We start from the raw sequence: 15,923 nt of genomic DNA on the forward strand, positions 1-15,923 counted from the left end.
AGTAGAGACCCGGAAACGGAGACGGGTCACCGAGCTGTGACTCGGCTGTCCCGGCAGATCCGTCCGCTCACGTGCCGGACCCTGCTCTCGGGGCGGTCACTCCCAGGACAGAGGGACTTGGTGAGTGCTGCGCTGTCTAACAAAGTGCCATCCACCGAGGGGCTTCAAGCCGCCCACGTCCGCTGTCTCACACAGCTTCTTCCCTCTGCATGTGTCTCTGCGTCCAAAGTTCCCTCTATGGACCCCAGTGTTCAGGGCAGTGGCCCAGCCACTCCAGCGTGACGTCATCCTAACACGATCACATCTGTAAACACCCTCTTTCCAGATAAGCTCACGCTCAGGGGTTCTGGAGGTGAGCATATATTTTGGGAGGTCCTGATTCAACTCAGTCCGGGGCCTCTGTGAACCGCCAGGTGTGATCGAGCGGACGGTGTAGACAGTGGCTCTCGAGAGCCACCACGCCTGGGGACACAATTGGTGAGTTTATGGAAGTTTCAGGGTGATCGTTTCCTCGAGATGCGTCTGTGGCTTCTCAGAAGGGTCTGGAGAGCCTGGAGGGGGCTGGGGAGCCTGTGGGCGTCTGTGTGGTCACGAGTGGGGAGGAGGCTGATGTTGGCCTGCGGGAGGGAGGGGCGGGGGCAGCATGCCCTAGCCACTCCCGTGTGCCGGCACCTTCCACACTGGGCGCCTCGAGGAGGGCGGTACGGGGTATGACGGGAGCTGGTGGGCTTCGGGGCTACAAACGAGGCGTTGGTGCTCCCCAGAGCCTCTGGCTGGCTGGAACTGAGGGGCTGGTGGCTCTGCTCAGACGGCCCCCGAGGGTGAGCCTCGGGCAGAGGGCGGGCAGGTGGATGAGGACGGGACTATCCCTCCCACGTGTGCTAGCCTGCTGGTCGGAACTCTCTCTTCCTCGGTGTCCAGGTCTCACGGGAAGGCAGTGGTGAGCACAGGCCCAGAAGGCAATGCAATCGTTCACTCATTCTCTAAGGATGATTTTCCTGAACCCCCACCGCGCACCGGCCCTTGGGGGTGGAAACATGAGTAAGTCACAATCCGGGGAATTTTTCTGCCCAAACTCATTCATGTACACAAATGCTTAAGTGAGGCCACCTGCTCTACGGGCTGGCGGGAGCGCGGAAAACCCCTGGTTTTTGAGAGGGCTCCCGTTACAGGGAGGAAGTGTCTTGCTCACAGACCCCGAGGCTATGTCCTAGGGAGGGTCAAAGACCACGGCTGGCCACCCCCTACCAGCCCCGAAGCGGACTGAAGACGCCCCTCTGTGTGCTGCTGGCCACCAAGGGGGTTTCCTTTATTTCCCTTCTAACGGGGGAGCATCTTGGAAAACCCCACAGAAGCCAGTGTAGAGAATCGCATCTGTTTCAACACAGGATGGACCCTTCATGCGTATCTAACGCGATTTAGGGAAAGACGCTTGCACAATTCCCCGAGAGACCCAAGAGGCTGTAAACACGATCCTTGTTCTTTCCACTTCTGCTTTTGTGAGTTCATGGAGAGGGTGAGGAGGGAGATGTAGCTCTCGCCTCGACTGAAATCTGATTATTTGACCCAGCGATTTCACTTCTGGGAATGTGACTCACAGAAACGCTCCTACAGGAACGCGTGTGCAAAGACCGTTCCTGGGACCTTATTCATAACGAGCCCAGCTCGAGGCACCCAGAGCGTGGCTCCCGTGGCAATGCTTGGTCGTGTTCCTGTGCACGCGGGAAGTGGGGTCTCAACCGGCTCCAAGAAGGGGCGAGGCACACCCAAGGGCCTGGCGGTAAAGGAGCAAGATGTTCTGCACAGTGAGAGCTGTCCTCTGTGACCCCGGAAGTCACCCCCACGAGGGCAGACGGTGCAGTGACGCCCCTGCGGCATCACTCAGGGGTCGTCAAAACGTCCACTTTCCCTTTGTCCCTCCTGGTTTCCGGCTGCCCTCCCCGCCTCGTATTTTAAACCAGATCTGGACATGATGCCATGTCACCCCCTACCTGCTCCAGGATATTCCTCTAAGGACAGGGATTTTGTACACAGTTGCACCATGGGCATGCCTAACACGGCGATAACTTCATTTTTTTAAAACGAGGTTTATTTATTTATTTTGAGAGAGAGCTCACATGCATGCAAGCGGGGGAGGGGCAGACAGAGAGAGAGGGAGACGTAGAATCCGAAGCAGGCTCCAGGCTCTGAGCTGTCAGTGCAGAGCCCGATGTGGGACTTGAACTCACGAACTGTGAGATCACGACCTGAGCCGTGAGATCACGACCTGATCCGAAGTCGGATGCTCGACTGGCTGAGCTCAGGCTGAGACACCCAGGCGCCCCAGCCATAACTTCTTAATAATATAATGGTCTGTGTGCAAATTTCCCCAACTGTCTCAAAAATGTCTTTTTGCGGAGTGTTTATCTAAATCAGGATCCTCACCGTAGATTTGGTTGTTACAGTTTACAAGTAATGTTATGCCGGGCTTACCTGCAAGGTTTTGTTAACCTCAAACTGAGTGGCTTAAACCAACACAAACCGATTGTCTTTCAGCAGAGGTCAGAGGTCTAAATGGCTCTCACTGGGCCCGGGTCAAAGTGTTTACAGACTTGCATTCCTTCTGGAGGCTTTAGGGAGAGTCCTCACCTTTTCCAGCCTCTAGAGGCTGCCCCCCATTCCTTAACTCAGGGCCCTTATCACACTGAGCTCTGTTTGCCTGGTCACAGCTTTTTCTCTGACCCTCCCATCTCCCTCTTTCCCTTCTAGGGGCCCCGTGACGACACTGGGCACATCTGGTAACATCCCCGCTCGAGATGTTTAACTTAATCCCGTCTGCAAGGTCCCCTTTGCCGAATAAGCATATTTACAGGTTCTGAGGATTGGGGGCCGGACGTCTTGGGGGGCATCACTCTGCCCCCCACAGCAGCTGATTGACACAACGGAAGGAGAGCCGGAAATGACCCCAGGGTGGTTCTTTTAGCTTTGCAGCTGGAGCGGTAGGTGATGCCGCACTCGTGGGGGCGAGCAGGGGTGCTGCACCCGTCACCGGGAGCACGCAGTCGAGGGTCAGCCTGGGCCCAGCTTGGCCGTGGCTGCAAACCTCTTCCGGCCATCGGAAGTGGCAGGGTGGGGTGTCTTCTGGGCCTCCAGGTGAGGTCTGTCACACCTCCTGGGAGGTCTCCAGACACGGACGTTCACGCAGACCGCAGCCTGTGATGGTTAGGGTTCGCGTGTGTGTGGTGACACATACATGACGTAGAATGTAGCTTTTTGACTGGTTTCGAGTGCAGGCCGATGGCATGTCATTCACGTGGCTGTGCAGCCATGTGATGGCCAGTTTTCTGTGGCAGTTTGGGCAGGCCACGGTCCCCCTGGGGTTCCATAGGACACTGGGAAGGTGTTCTGTAGGTGCGGGTAACCCCCACCATCAGTTGCCTTTGAAGGAGATTATTCTAGATCAGATGAATGGGCCTTGGTCAGTGTGTCAAAAGGCCTTTAGAGCAAAAACGGAGGTCTCCCGGGGAGGAAGAAATTCTGCCTGAGTTTCTAGCCTGGGCAGGCTAGAAACTGTAACTTTTAGACTTGCCACCGACCTCCCTCTCTCTGCTGCTGGTTCCCTTTCTCCCTGACGGAGAGTCTGTTGGCCTGCCCGTCTCTCGCATGGGACTGTGAGCTCTCTGAAGGCAGGAACTGTCTTTTCCGTAGTTGTGTTCAGTCAGTGTGGCACGTGGTAGGTGCTCAGGGAAGTGTGGGTACTTACGGTTGCTCCAGAGTTCGCATAGAAGGGGGCTGAGAAGCAGACCCTGGGAGAGAGCTGTTCCCGGCTGCACTGATGGCCGGCGAGAGATCTCTGCTAACGCGCACGGGATCTTACGCCGTTCTCCCTCTCTCTGCCTCAGCATCGCCCATCGCTACCCATCCTGGGTGGCTTTATCTCTTTGGTCAAAGGAACGGTTCTCTGGGAGCTCTGCATTTGGTAAGTCAGGGTCCCCACCTGGGATTTCCATTGCTGCCTCTGGAAAGCCCACCCCGTTCTCCAGGTCCGGGTTACCAGCTCCCTGTACATCTTCCCACCGCACCAGGACTTAGCTCTAGTGTCACATCAGTTCTTTCATTCATCCCACGATGTTTGTCCAGTGCCGCCTCCTCTTGGGCATGGAACCCAGGGGCGAACAAAACAGGGGAAAATTCCTGTTCTCAGGGGGCTTCTTGGAGACAAGGCGGACAATTAGCAAGATAAATAGGAGAATATAATGTGTGTCAGGGGAGAATAAGTGTCGAGGAGAAAGCAATTAAAAAAGGGAAGGAGGATGTGAAATGTCTTGGGAGGAAGTCCTTGTGTATCAGTTAGCTCGTACTGTGATAATGCTACATAACAAGTACCCCCGAACCTTTGTGACTTATAACCACCAACACTTATTTCCTGCAGTTCGTGGATCTGCAGTTTGACTGGGAGGTTCTGCTTCAGGCATCGGGTTGGGCTTAGGTCTGTTGCATGCGTTTCTCTTCCAGGGTCCAGACAGGTGGAGCTGTGGCTGCTTGGGTGTATTCTCTCATGGTGCAGGGCCAATTATGCAAGCACATCGAGATGCACATCCAGGGGAATGTGGCTAATGCCTATGAACACTCCCTTGCCCAAAGCAAAACATGTGCTTACGGTGGACCAAGCAATGTCACAGGGGGAAGCTGTCGTAGACAAGGTGTTTCCTGGGCAAAGATCTCAAGGAAGTGAGCGTCCTAGCCATACAGATAACTGAAGGAAAAGCTTTCTGTGCTGAGGGGACGGGAGGTGCAAAGGCCCCGGGGTAGGAGGGTGCCCAGCACACCCGGGCAACCACAAGGGGCCAGTGTGGCTGGAGCATGTACACTGAGGGGAGGGTGGGGCCAGATCGTGAAAGATATTGCCAGTCACAGTCAAGACTTTGGGTGAGATGGGACATCAGACAAGGTTTGGAGCCATGAGTGGCCTAAGTGACCCATACTTTAAGGGGTTGCTCTGGCTGCTGGGTGAGCAGGCTTCTGGGGGACAAATGCAGAAGTGGGGAGCCCAGGAAGGATGTAACTGCAATAATCCAGACACAAGATGATGGCGTCTTGGATTGGGGTGGTGAGGGTGGTGAGTGGTGGATGAATCTGGAATATTCTCTGTGGGTAGAGGTGACAGGATTTGCTGATAAGTCCAGGTAGGGGGTGTGTCAGTCTGTCAGGGCCGCTGTAACGGCACCACAGACCAGGTCGTGTGAACAACACATTCTCCCGCAGTTCCACAGGCTGGAGGGCAGCGGGGTTGGCTCCTGGGGCCTCCTTCCTTGGCTTGCAGACGGCCACCTTCCCGCCGTGTCCTTAGGGAGCCTTTTCTCTGGGGATGAGGATCTCTGGTGTCTCCTCCTCTTCTTACAAGGATACCAGGCCCATCAGATCAGGGCCCCACCCTTAGCACCTCATTTAACATTAATCACCTCCTTCCACCCCACATACAGTCATATTGGGGGTCAGGGGTTCAACATATGGATTTCAGGGGGACACCATGCAGTCATGACAGGTGTGGCAGAAGAGAGGAGTCCAGCCTGAAGTCAAGTTTCGGCCTGAGCAGCTGAGACCGGAAGGGTGTGGGAGGAGCAGGTTGGGGTGAGCACGGAGAGCTGGGTTCAGGGGACACGAAGCTGGGCGGCCACGTGGGGAGGAGCTCTGGCAGCAGCAGCTCAGAGACGGCAGCGGAAGCAGGGAGCTTGGCGGGATGAACCGGGGAGGAGTGTGGACAGAAAGGGGAGGCGGCGCCCGGCATTGATGAGCTGGGGGCACGGGGGGTACGGCTGCTGAGGCTGGAGGAGGGGCAGGACGCTGAGGGTCCAGAAGGCCGGTGGAGAGGGGGTGGGGGATGGGGGAATGGTCAGGTGCACAGAGGCCAGGCCGGGAGAGCCGAGAACAGACCGCCGACTTGGCACCCCAGAGAGAAGTTTGGGTGGAGTTGTGGGGGCGGAACTGGATGGAGACGGGCCTGGAGTCCCCCGGACACCCTCGTATCTCTGGGACTTGAGGACGGAGCCCGAGTCACCGTTCGCCAGATAGTCACCAGGGCTCGGCATGGGCCTGGCATGTCGTCACTCGGTGTTTAGCGACCCCTGGTGACCCCAGATAAGGCCGTCCATCAGGGGCCACAGGGACACACCTGCAGACGAACAGGTTGGTCTATGACATGTAGATGATGGGGAAATGTGGCATCTTGGTAAGAAGGTGTCAGAAGGCACCTGTCACCGGGCCGCCGTTCTGGCTGGTGGCCTGAGGCAGGTCGTCAGAAAGCCGGAGAGCCCCTGCCTGGGCAGGGAGGAAGCATCACGCACTTAGCAGGGGAGGAGGCAGAGGGCGTTTTGTGGGTGCACAGCGACCTTGCTTCGGGGCTTGGACAATTACCAGCCGCTAATGCTATGCGTTGACCTCTCTGGGCTGTGCTGGCTGGTTGTGTGCTCGAACGCCAGACTAGATGCAGCCGGGAAGCTGTTTCGTAGGTGAGATTAACGTTTAAATCGGTGGACTTTGGGTAAAGCACAACGTGGGTGGGCCTCACCCAATCCGTTGAAGGCCTCAGGAACGAAGACTGGGTTTCCGCAAGAAGGAGTTCTGTCTCCCTCAAGAATGCCGCCTGGAAACCCTGCCCGAGCATCTGGCCTGCTGCCCTGCGCCTTTCGGACTCGAGACCACATCTCAATTCTTAGCTGGATTTCCAGGCTGCTGGCCTGCCCTGCAGATTTCAGTCTTGGCATCCCTGACGACTGCGTGAGCCAGTTCCTCAAATCAAATTTCGTGCTGTGTTGTCCGTGTCTTATCTATTATCTATCATCTCTCTATTATCTGTCTATCTATTTATCTATCCATCTCTATCTGCCTGTCATTTATTTATCATCTATCTATCATCTACCATCTATCTATTAACTATCTATTATCTATCTATTATCTATCCACCCATCTATCCATATCTATCTATCTATCTATCAACTATCTTTTATCTATCTATTATCTATCTGTTATCTATCTATCCATCTATCCATCTATTATCTATCCATATCTATCTATCTATCTATCTATCTATCTATCTATTATCTATCATCTATCTATCTATCCACCCATCTATCCATATCTATGTATCTATCTACCTATCTATCTATGTATCTATCTATCTATTATCTATCTACTATCTATCTACCTATTATCTATCTATCCACCCATCTATTCATATCTATCTATCTACCTATTATCTATCTATCTATCTATCTATCTATCCACCCATCTATCCATATCTATCTACGTATCTTCTATCTATCTATCTATCTATCTATCCATATCTATCTATCTATCTATTATCTATCTATCTATCTACCTATTATCTATCTACTATCTATCTACCTATGTATCTATCCACCCATCTATCCATATCTATCTATCTATCCATATCTATCTATCTATCTATCATCTATTATCTATCTATCTATCCACCCATCTATCCATATCTATCTATCATCTATCTATTAACTATCTATTAACTATCTATTATCTATCTGTTATCTATCTATCTATCCATCTATTATCTATCTACGTATCTATTATCTATCTATCTATCTATCTATCTATCTATCTATCTATCCACCCATCTATTCATATCTATCTACCTATCTATTATCTATCTATCTATCTATCTATCTACCCATCTATCCATATCTATCTATCTATCTATCTATCTACCTATTATCTATCTACTATCTATCTACCTATCTATCTATCTATCCACCCATCTATCCATATCTATCTATCCATATCTATCTATCTATCTATCTATCCACCCATCTATCCATATCTATTTATTATCTATCTATCTATCTATCTATCTATCTATCATCTATCATCTATCCACCATCTCTCCAGCTGCCATCCCATTGGGTCTGTTTCCTGGACTTAGGCACCTGCTTCGGTCTGTTTCATGGTCTCTGACTTGATGCCCATTCACACCCCCATCTAGACCCTGTCGCTGCCTTGCCCTGAGCGCCCGGAGGCCTCTGAGCCCTCCACCGCTACAGGGGCATTTCTGTGGGGTGTCGGCCCCCTGCTTCTCTGCTCTAGGACCTCAGGGCTGCTCAGCCCCCCTGAAAGTGTCCAGAAACACGAAGCTGACGTCCTCGGGAGCAACCTGCAACAAGGAGGGGCAGTGTTGGGCCAGACACCCCCGCTTCTGTCCCTCGGGTGGTCCATACTGAGGCACATCCTTGGGGGCCCCACGGGCTGCGGTCCCAGTCACCCACATCAGTCACCATCTCATTAAGGGGACCTTCACTGGTCTTCTCCCTTCCCCGCCTCACCCTCCTTATCGCTCCTGATTCCGGGGCCACCCAGCGGAAGGACCTTCCCTCCGGGTCTGCTTTGGGGGCCCTGTGCGGAGACCCCTCCCCCTGACGCTGTTTCTTCCTGGCAGCGCCCCCTAGCGGGGAGTCACACACTTTGCGTGAGCGGGGTCCAGGCAGGGGGCGCTGTGCCCGACACGCGGCACCGGCTCTCCCGTTTTCCATCCGCTGCCAGGTGTGACTGTCCCCTCCCTTTAGCTGGGTGCAGCGTCTGGCTGGGGACGCGAGGCTCAGGAGCCAAAGGCCAACCCCCTGGCCTCGTCCCTCCACCCCGGTGCTGTGTTCAGCCATCGTCAGCGAGTCGGCTGCCGCCTCCCTGCCCGCCAGGCGCCGTGCGTCTCCCCTCCTTCCCTAAGCACCTGCGTGAACGTCTGTCCACAGCCAGGCTCGGCCCTGCAGCCGGCCGATGGCCGCTCACTGCTTCCCGCCAGCTGCTGAGGGCTCCCCTCCGGGCCGTGGTACAAATGGAATCGTCCACCGAAAAGTCCGCGAAGTTTAAGCAAAAGTTGGGATGGGTGAGGGGTCTGGACGTCTGTTGGTGACGATGGGTGGTGAGGCGTGATTTACCCAGAAAAGCAAAGGAAGGCACTTGACACGGAGCCTGCGAGAGGGTGGGCTGGGCTCTGCCCTGCCTCCACTGCCTGGGGGTTGCACGGGCTGTCTGTTCCCCCACGCACGTCCCCGGCTGCCGTCCCCCGGGCCGCCGGGATCACAACTGCTCCGACCTCAGGGTTTTTGTGACGAGTCAGTGAGTCCATTCACGCAAGACTCTTAGCACATCCCCGGGACAATGACGGGGCTCGTAAAGCTTTGTTGTTGTCAGGCTGTGTGCCTCCGCGCTCTTCACCCACCAGACTCCGCCCCGTGGAGGCTGGGGCTAAGTTCACCTCCACGGCTGCTCGTTCCAAAGGCCCGCTCCCTTCCCGAGAATTCTTAGTCACACAGGCTCGAGTCATTATCTGCCTCGAACCAGTTTTGGGTCAGGGTGGGGGTAGAGAGAAACCCACACATGAACATTCAGTCGAGCCCCAGTGTCTAACCACAGCCTCCTCTGTGCTGCTCTGGCCCGTGTTTGCGTGTGAAATGTTCTGAGCCATTGTGAGCCAGGCAGTGGGGTGGGCTCCTGGCGGGGGGTGGGGCTGACTCATCGCCGAACCCTGTGAGCTGCAGCTCAGGGATGGGGGAGGACTTGCCCCCCAGATGCTTACGAGAGAGGCGACAATGCTGGAGACTAACTAGCTGAGTAACCACATGAAAAAATGATGGTGGGATGAATCCACAAAACATGGAAGCAAGAACACAGGAATATGAGCAGAAGTTATTGAAACATGGGGGCGTCTGGGTGGCTCAGTCGGTTAAGCTGCCTTGCCCTGAGCGCCCGGAGGCCTCTGAGCCCTCCACCGACTTTGGCTCGTCACGATCCGTCACGATTTTTGGTCCGACTTTGGCTCAGGTCACGATCTCGCGGTCCCTGAGTTTGAGCCCCGCGTCGGGCTCTGTGCTGACCGCTAGGAGCTTGGAACCTGCTTCGGATTCTGTTGTCTCCCTCTCTCTCTGCCCCTCCCCCGTTCATGCTCTGTCTCTCTCTGTCTCAAAAATAGATAAACGTTAAAAAAAATTTAAAAAAAAATGGGACCAGTAGAAAAAATGTCCCCAAATAGAAAACATCACAGGTGTTTCACTAAACAAGCAATGGTTTCCATTTCACAGAAAAGGAAAACGGAAGGCATGCCCCCCCACCCCGTTTTGTGAGGCAAACACACCTCGCAACTCCCATATGCAAACCAGGTAAGGACAGATCAAGAAAGAGCAGTTACACACAGGCAACACTCTGAATGGGACTAGCAAACTGAGCTCACCGCCCATCCTCCGAGACGGAGGGAGGCAGGCTGGTGCGGGGGTGTGGGGGCCCCCCGCATAGTGGGGGCTTTGGGGCACCGCCCTCAGGCTGCCCGGTGCCACCCCCGGTGGCTGTGCTTCTCCCGTGGCCGCGGGGGTGGGGGGGGGCACCCAGGAAGGACGGGTCCACCACGTGGGCGGCGGGAGCCAGGAGCCAGCAGTGAAATCGCCTTCCCGAGGTGCACCTGCTGGGGCTGCGGGAAGTGTCACGGCGCGTCATGCCGGCTATTGTGTTCTCTCTGTCCCATACTATTTGCACCATGTACACTGCGTTGTATTTTTTTACCCCTCACTTTGGTCTCCCTGGGACTCCCCCCCGGGCGGGGTGTCCAGCCCGTGCGTTGCCCCAAGCTCTTTTCTGAGAAGTGGGGCTGAGACCCAGCCGGGTTAGCTCCAGCCTGGAGGGCCGTCTGCCATGGGACAGCCTGTTCCCATGGGTCACCTTTTAACAGATCAAAGCCAGAAAAGCACCCGTGCCCGTTGGAATAATGCAGAAAGCGCTTCAGAAAAAGGACGTCTACATCTTTTTTGGGTGTGGGTCTTGGTGGGAACAAATCAGCAGTGAGACAATCGGGAGTGTTTAGTCGGGGACCCGGCTTTGGAGGATGGCACGAGACGGTGACCGACGCGGTCACAGACAGAACAGGGTTTCTGCCTCTGCAAGGAAGGGCCCGTTCTTCCCAGAGAAGCGTGGAGCAGAGACGGCACCACGGGAGGGCTGGGCTCTGCTTTGAAATCCTCAGCAAAGGAAAGAAAGGGAGACGAGCGAACAGGGCAGAAACTTCCACGAATGGCCAGCTCTGGCTGACGTGGACACGGCCGCTCACCGTGCCATTCTGTCCGCTTTCGAGAACGTAGGAGAAATTTTGTCACGAGAATAAATCCTTTTCCCCAGGAAAAAGTGACTGAAGACACCAAGTGTTGGCGAGCGGATGGGACCCCGTTGTCCGAGGCCTAACACGACCTGCTGTGACAGGACCCTGTCTGAGTCCCTGTCACGTGGCGTTTGGAGGACCCCGCAGCGTCCTCCCGCGGCGACGGGGTCGTGGGTTGCCCACACGCACCCACCTTGACCCGGTGGAGAGCCTGGGGCTCAGCCCAGGTGCGAGCCGCTGACGCACAGCAGAGCCCCAGGCCCGCATGGTGTGCATCTGTGGGCGCGGCCCGCCGGTCCCCGGAGCGGAAAATCGGGGTGCCGGGGCTTGGCGCGCGCTTGGGCGACCTGCCAGCCTTTTGGCAATCCTGTGGATGAAGCACATACCAGCCTTTGTGTGAGGAGGGCTGGCATTTAGCGCGAATGCAGCGGAATGCAAATCGCTGAGAACGGCTTAAACCTAAGCCAGCCTCCTGGGAACAATGCGCAGAGGACAGCACACCCCGCCCCCCGCCCCCCGCGCCCCCAGCACCCCCGGGGACGGGCGCCCGCAGGCCGGCTCCTGCCCACGGGGGCTCTGCCAGGGTCTGACGGAAGCTCCTGCCACGTCCTGATGTGCTTAGATAGCAGAGAAACATGATCTCAGGAACTATAGCTCCCGCTCCCCCAAACACACACACACACACACACACACACACACACACACACACAGAGACACAGGTGCGTGCAGGGCCTCCCCAAGGCCCACCCTGACGTGCATGGTCCCGCTCCCCTGCCCCACGGACTCCTTCAGCCCTGTGCCCTTTCCGGCCCAGAGCCCTCGGCGTCAGGCACTCAAGGCATGCCCGCCCCTTGGCCTCCAGCTCACCGCCCACCCTAGGGAGCCCCTCCCACGATGCCTCAGTTCTCCACGCCTGCAGGACGCGGGTTCCACGTGGGCAGTGGTTTGCCTTGACTGTGTGGGCCGCCTCCGTGCCTCGCACGGGAATGACAGGACCTCAGCAGACATGTTGACGTAAGCGGAATCATCTGCGGGCCCATTTCTTTCCTTGGCTTGAGGAGAGACGGACTTTTTTTCTTTGAGTTTTAGGACTTTTTTCCTTTTTTCTTTAACCTGCAATGTGGGTCCAGCCAATGGGCCATCCCGGGCGGAACGGGAGGTCCTGGGCTCCCGGCAGGGCCAGCTGGGGCCTCGCTGGAGCCAGCCTGCCCGGGGGCCACCGTATCTGTGCAGCCAGGTGGCCGTCTGCTCACTGACAGGCTGGATACCAGCAGCGGCTGCCCCCGGGTGTGCTGGGGGCTGAACCCCGGGTGGGGGCCTTGCAGTCACCTTCTGGCGTCCTCGGCTGGCTGCCCCCCCCCCCCCCCCCCGCCTTTGCAGACTCCTCCCCACCCTGTGGCAACCTTGCCTGCCTCTCAGGCCAAGGTAGGCCCTGGTCGCTGGGGCAGGGGATGGCCTCGGGGCCAGTCACGTTCTCTCCAGAGTCTCGGTCCCGTTCAAGGTGGAGGGGGACAGTGACTCTCCAGGAAGCCGGGTTTGGGGAGCTGTGGGCAGGGCTGAGAGATGGCGAGTAAAGAGTGGCCACACTGGAGGCCCACGTTCACCAGCTTCACACAGTCCCTCAGGAAGAGGGACAGCCCCCTGCCCTGGTCCCTCCCCAGCGAACCTGGGGCCTGGGCCTCCCCTCCTCCCTGCCATTGCCCTGCACAGACCTGGCCCAGATGTCAGAGCGAGACACCCGTGCACTTCCTGGGTTCTTCTCTGTCCTGGAGGTGGCCTTACAGGTGCCATGGCTGGGCAGAACTCTGCTGGAGTCTCCAGGATGGGCCAGAGGGACAGAAACGTCAGGGCACAGCCTGCCTTGGTCAGTAGGGACTTGCACAGGGCGGGAGTCCAAGGCCTGGTGGCTGGGCACGACCGGGGACGATCCGACTCACCGCCCAGCGCGAAGGCAGCAGGCGTCTCTGCCCCCATCTGAGGCGGGGGTGTCTTTGTCACAGTGAGGACCCGTGACTGTGTCTGGCGTCTGGCACCCAGGACCCTGACCTCCCGGGGCCCCCAGCTGGGCCCTCCTCACATCCCTTGAGTACGTTATTGGACTGGTGGCTCATCTTTTGGGAATGACTTCCGGTTGGCTCCCAAGCCGCTGGGCACCAGCCCCTCAGCAGAATGTGGGAGACCTACAGTTTTCCTCTCCATAAATACTCAGGGTCTGGTAGGATGATGGGTTCGTCCCCCACCTTTAGATTTTTCTGATCTGCCCGAATCCTTAGCGATGGCAATGTATCGCTCTTATGATAAAAATGTTATTTAAGGGGCGCCTGGGTGGCTTGGTCGGTTAAGCATCCGACTTCGGCTCAGGTCATGATCTCACGGTCCGTGGGTTCGAGCCCCGCGTCGGGTTCTGTGCTAACAGCTCGGAGCCTGGAGCCTGTTTCAGATTCTGTGTCTCCCTCTCCCTCTGCTCCTCCCCTGCTCATGCTCTGTCTCTCTCTGTCTCAAAAATAAATAAACGTTAAAAAAAAAATGTTATTTAAAATAAAATAAAAAGCAGAGTCCAGTCCTCTAAAAAGCTGGGTTTGCAGAGAACTTTTTGCAAGAGTGTCTCATCATTAAAAGCTGGCTTCTGGGTGTGGGAAGTGTGGAAAGGACAGAAGAGAGGGGCTGTGGGCACCGAGGGCGCTGGGGGCCGCACTGTCTTCACAGGTGCTGTCAGGGCCGGAGCTCAGGGCTCCTGGGGACTGGGGCCACCGCCCCAGGTACAGGAAGGTACAAGAAGAAGGACATCTTGCTCCTCCCAATCCTGGAGCGGACTCTCGCCGTGGGCCCCGTCTCTGGTGACCTGGCTGGCTGCAGCCTTGGAGGTCAGAGGCAGGGCTGAGGTCCGGCCCCGACCCCTGAGCGTGATGTCGACCCGAGGTCTTTACAGAGAGTATCTTGGGGTGGGTGGGTGTCAGGTCTGCCTCGGACAGCGATGGGGTCCAGTTCACTCTTGTAGAGCTGCGAGAACCTTCCGGGATGGCAGAAAGTAGCCCAGAGGAGCCCAAGGCCAGAGGCCTGGAGACCCAGAGCAGGGCCCTTTGGGAACACTCCCTCCGCACGGGGCCATGCCTTGGCTGATGTGTTCTTTAAAACAAACATTTAACAATAAAAATGAAGCCTGTATTTCAACCTTAAAGCTACAACTCAAATTCAGGGAAACACTTAACGTGTGAAGTAACACCTGCCGGGAAACGGTTCGCCTCACGGTTCGCGGTAGGTTTTCACTGTGCCTTTTAACCAGGCGGCAAGGGCACCGGCAGAGGCCCAACGACCGAAATAACTCCAGGTCTGAGTCTTCGTGTGGGCAATCATGGCTGATGTGGACTCTTCTGCTGAGGCACGGAGATACGCCCAACCGCAGAGGTCGGAGGCAGGAACCGGCCCCTGGGAGCCTGACCAGTTTGCGACCTTGGAAACCGGCTCCACGGCCAACGCCAGTGCCGCCGGCCGGGGGACCAGGGGTTCCCGGGCTGGTTTTCGTGCATGCCTGTCTCACGGCCCGGAGCCTGCAGCCCGAGGCCCAGGCGGGGACGGGCAGCCTGTCCCTGGGCGTGTGCACGTCCCCTCCTTGGGTCTTCAGTGCATGGCCAACGGCTCCTGTCACCACTGAGGCTTGGAAGCGACCTCTTCAGGGTCACCCAAGGAGGACTCCAGGCCCAGAATAAAAGGGTCCTCTTTTCCCAGAATCCGGGTTCCTGAGGGGCTGTCCCGAGGCGGGGGGCGGGGGGAGGGTGAGGCGAGGGTGAATTTGCACACACGTGCGCGACACGGCCGGTCCTCTTTGCTTCCGATCCCAAAGCCTTGGTGCCGCCTCACGCTGAAGGCCACCGCTAGGGGCCCGGCCGGCTCTGCGTCCCGTGCCCCATGGAGGTCTCTGCTCCCGTTGGCTGCCGCGCACGGGATTCCAGACCCCGGAAGGCGCAGTTGTGCAAGGCGTGTGTGCGCCCGTGCGAATCTGAAGGATCTTGGGGGCCCCTCAGCCTCCCTGCGCCGCGTGGCCCAGGGGACGGGGCTGTGCTCAGACGCCACCGCCTCTCTGCCTGTAGGTGCAGAAGTTTCCACCGACCCCACGGAAGCCACGGGCTGGGTGAGGAGAGCGAGGCCCTCCCCTGGGCGACAGGGTCAGGGGGGCACCAGAAACAGGGTCATTAGGATGAATCATTTCTTAACGCGGTGTTTTAAAAAATCAAAACGAATGCACAAAATCGGCAACGAACAAAATACCAACATTTGAACGAAAGCAGATCTGTCGGAAGGTCCACTGTTCCTTCTTTGTCAAAGTACTGCCCGCTCGCCTGGCCCTGCTGGTCCCCCCCACCCCAAAAGGAGGACTCAGCCGGAGGGACACTCGTGGCGCCGGGAGGAGTCAGCCGGCGATGTGTGGGGCCACCCACCGCCCCTGCCCCGCGGCCCGGCCGGGCGCGTGGCCTGCGGTGAAACCCCCTCCCCTTCCTCGGAGCCAAGTGACTGGGCACGCAGCCCGCCCTTCTAAACTCCACTTCTCTGGTTTCCGCAGTTGGGGGGGGGGGTATGGAGACTTACATGCCGTGTAGGGTGGCCGCAGGGAGACCGGCAAAGGGTGGCCCAGAGCGGGCCTGGGGCAGGGAGGGGGCCCTCCGCCCCCCCGCAGCATTGATGATCTCCCCCCTAATTTGGTCTTTGTTGCCAGACACCGGGGGAATTGCTCCCTCGAATCATCCTTGCAGGGCACAGGCTGGCCTTTCCAGGTTTTTCA

The sequence above is a fragment of the Neofelis nebulosa genome, chromosome 5 (genome assembly GCF_028018385.1).
Source record: "Neofelis nebulosa isolate mNeoNeb1 chromosome 5, mNeoNeb1.pri, whole genome shotgun sequence".
Classification (NCBI taxonomy): Eukaryota; Metazoa; Chordata; class Mammalia; order Carnivora; family Felidae; genus Neofelis; species Neofelis nebulosa.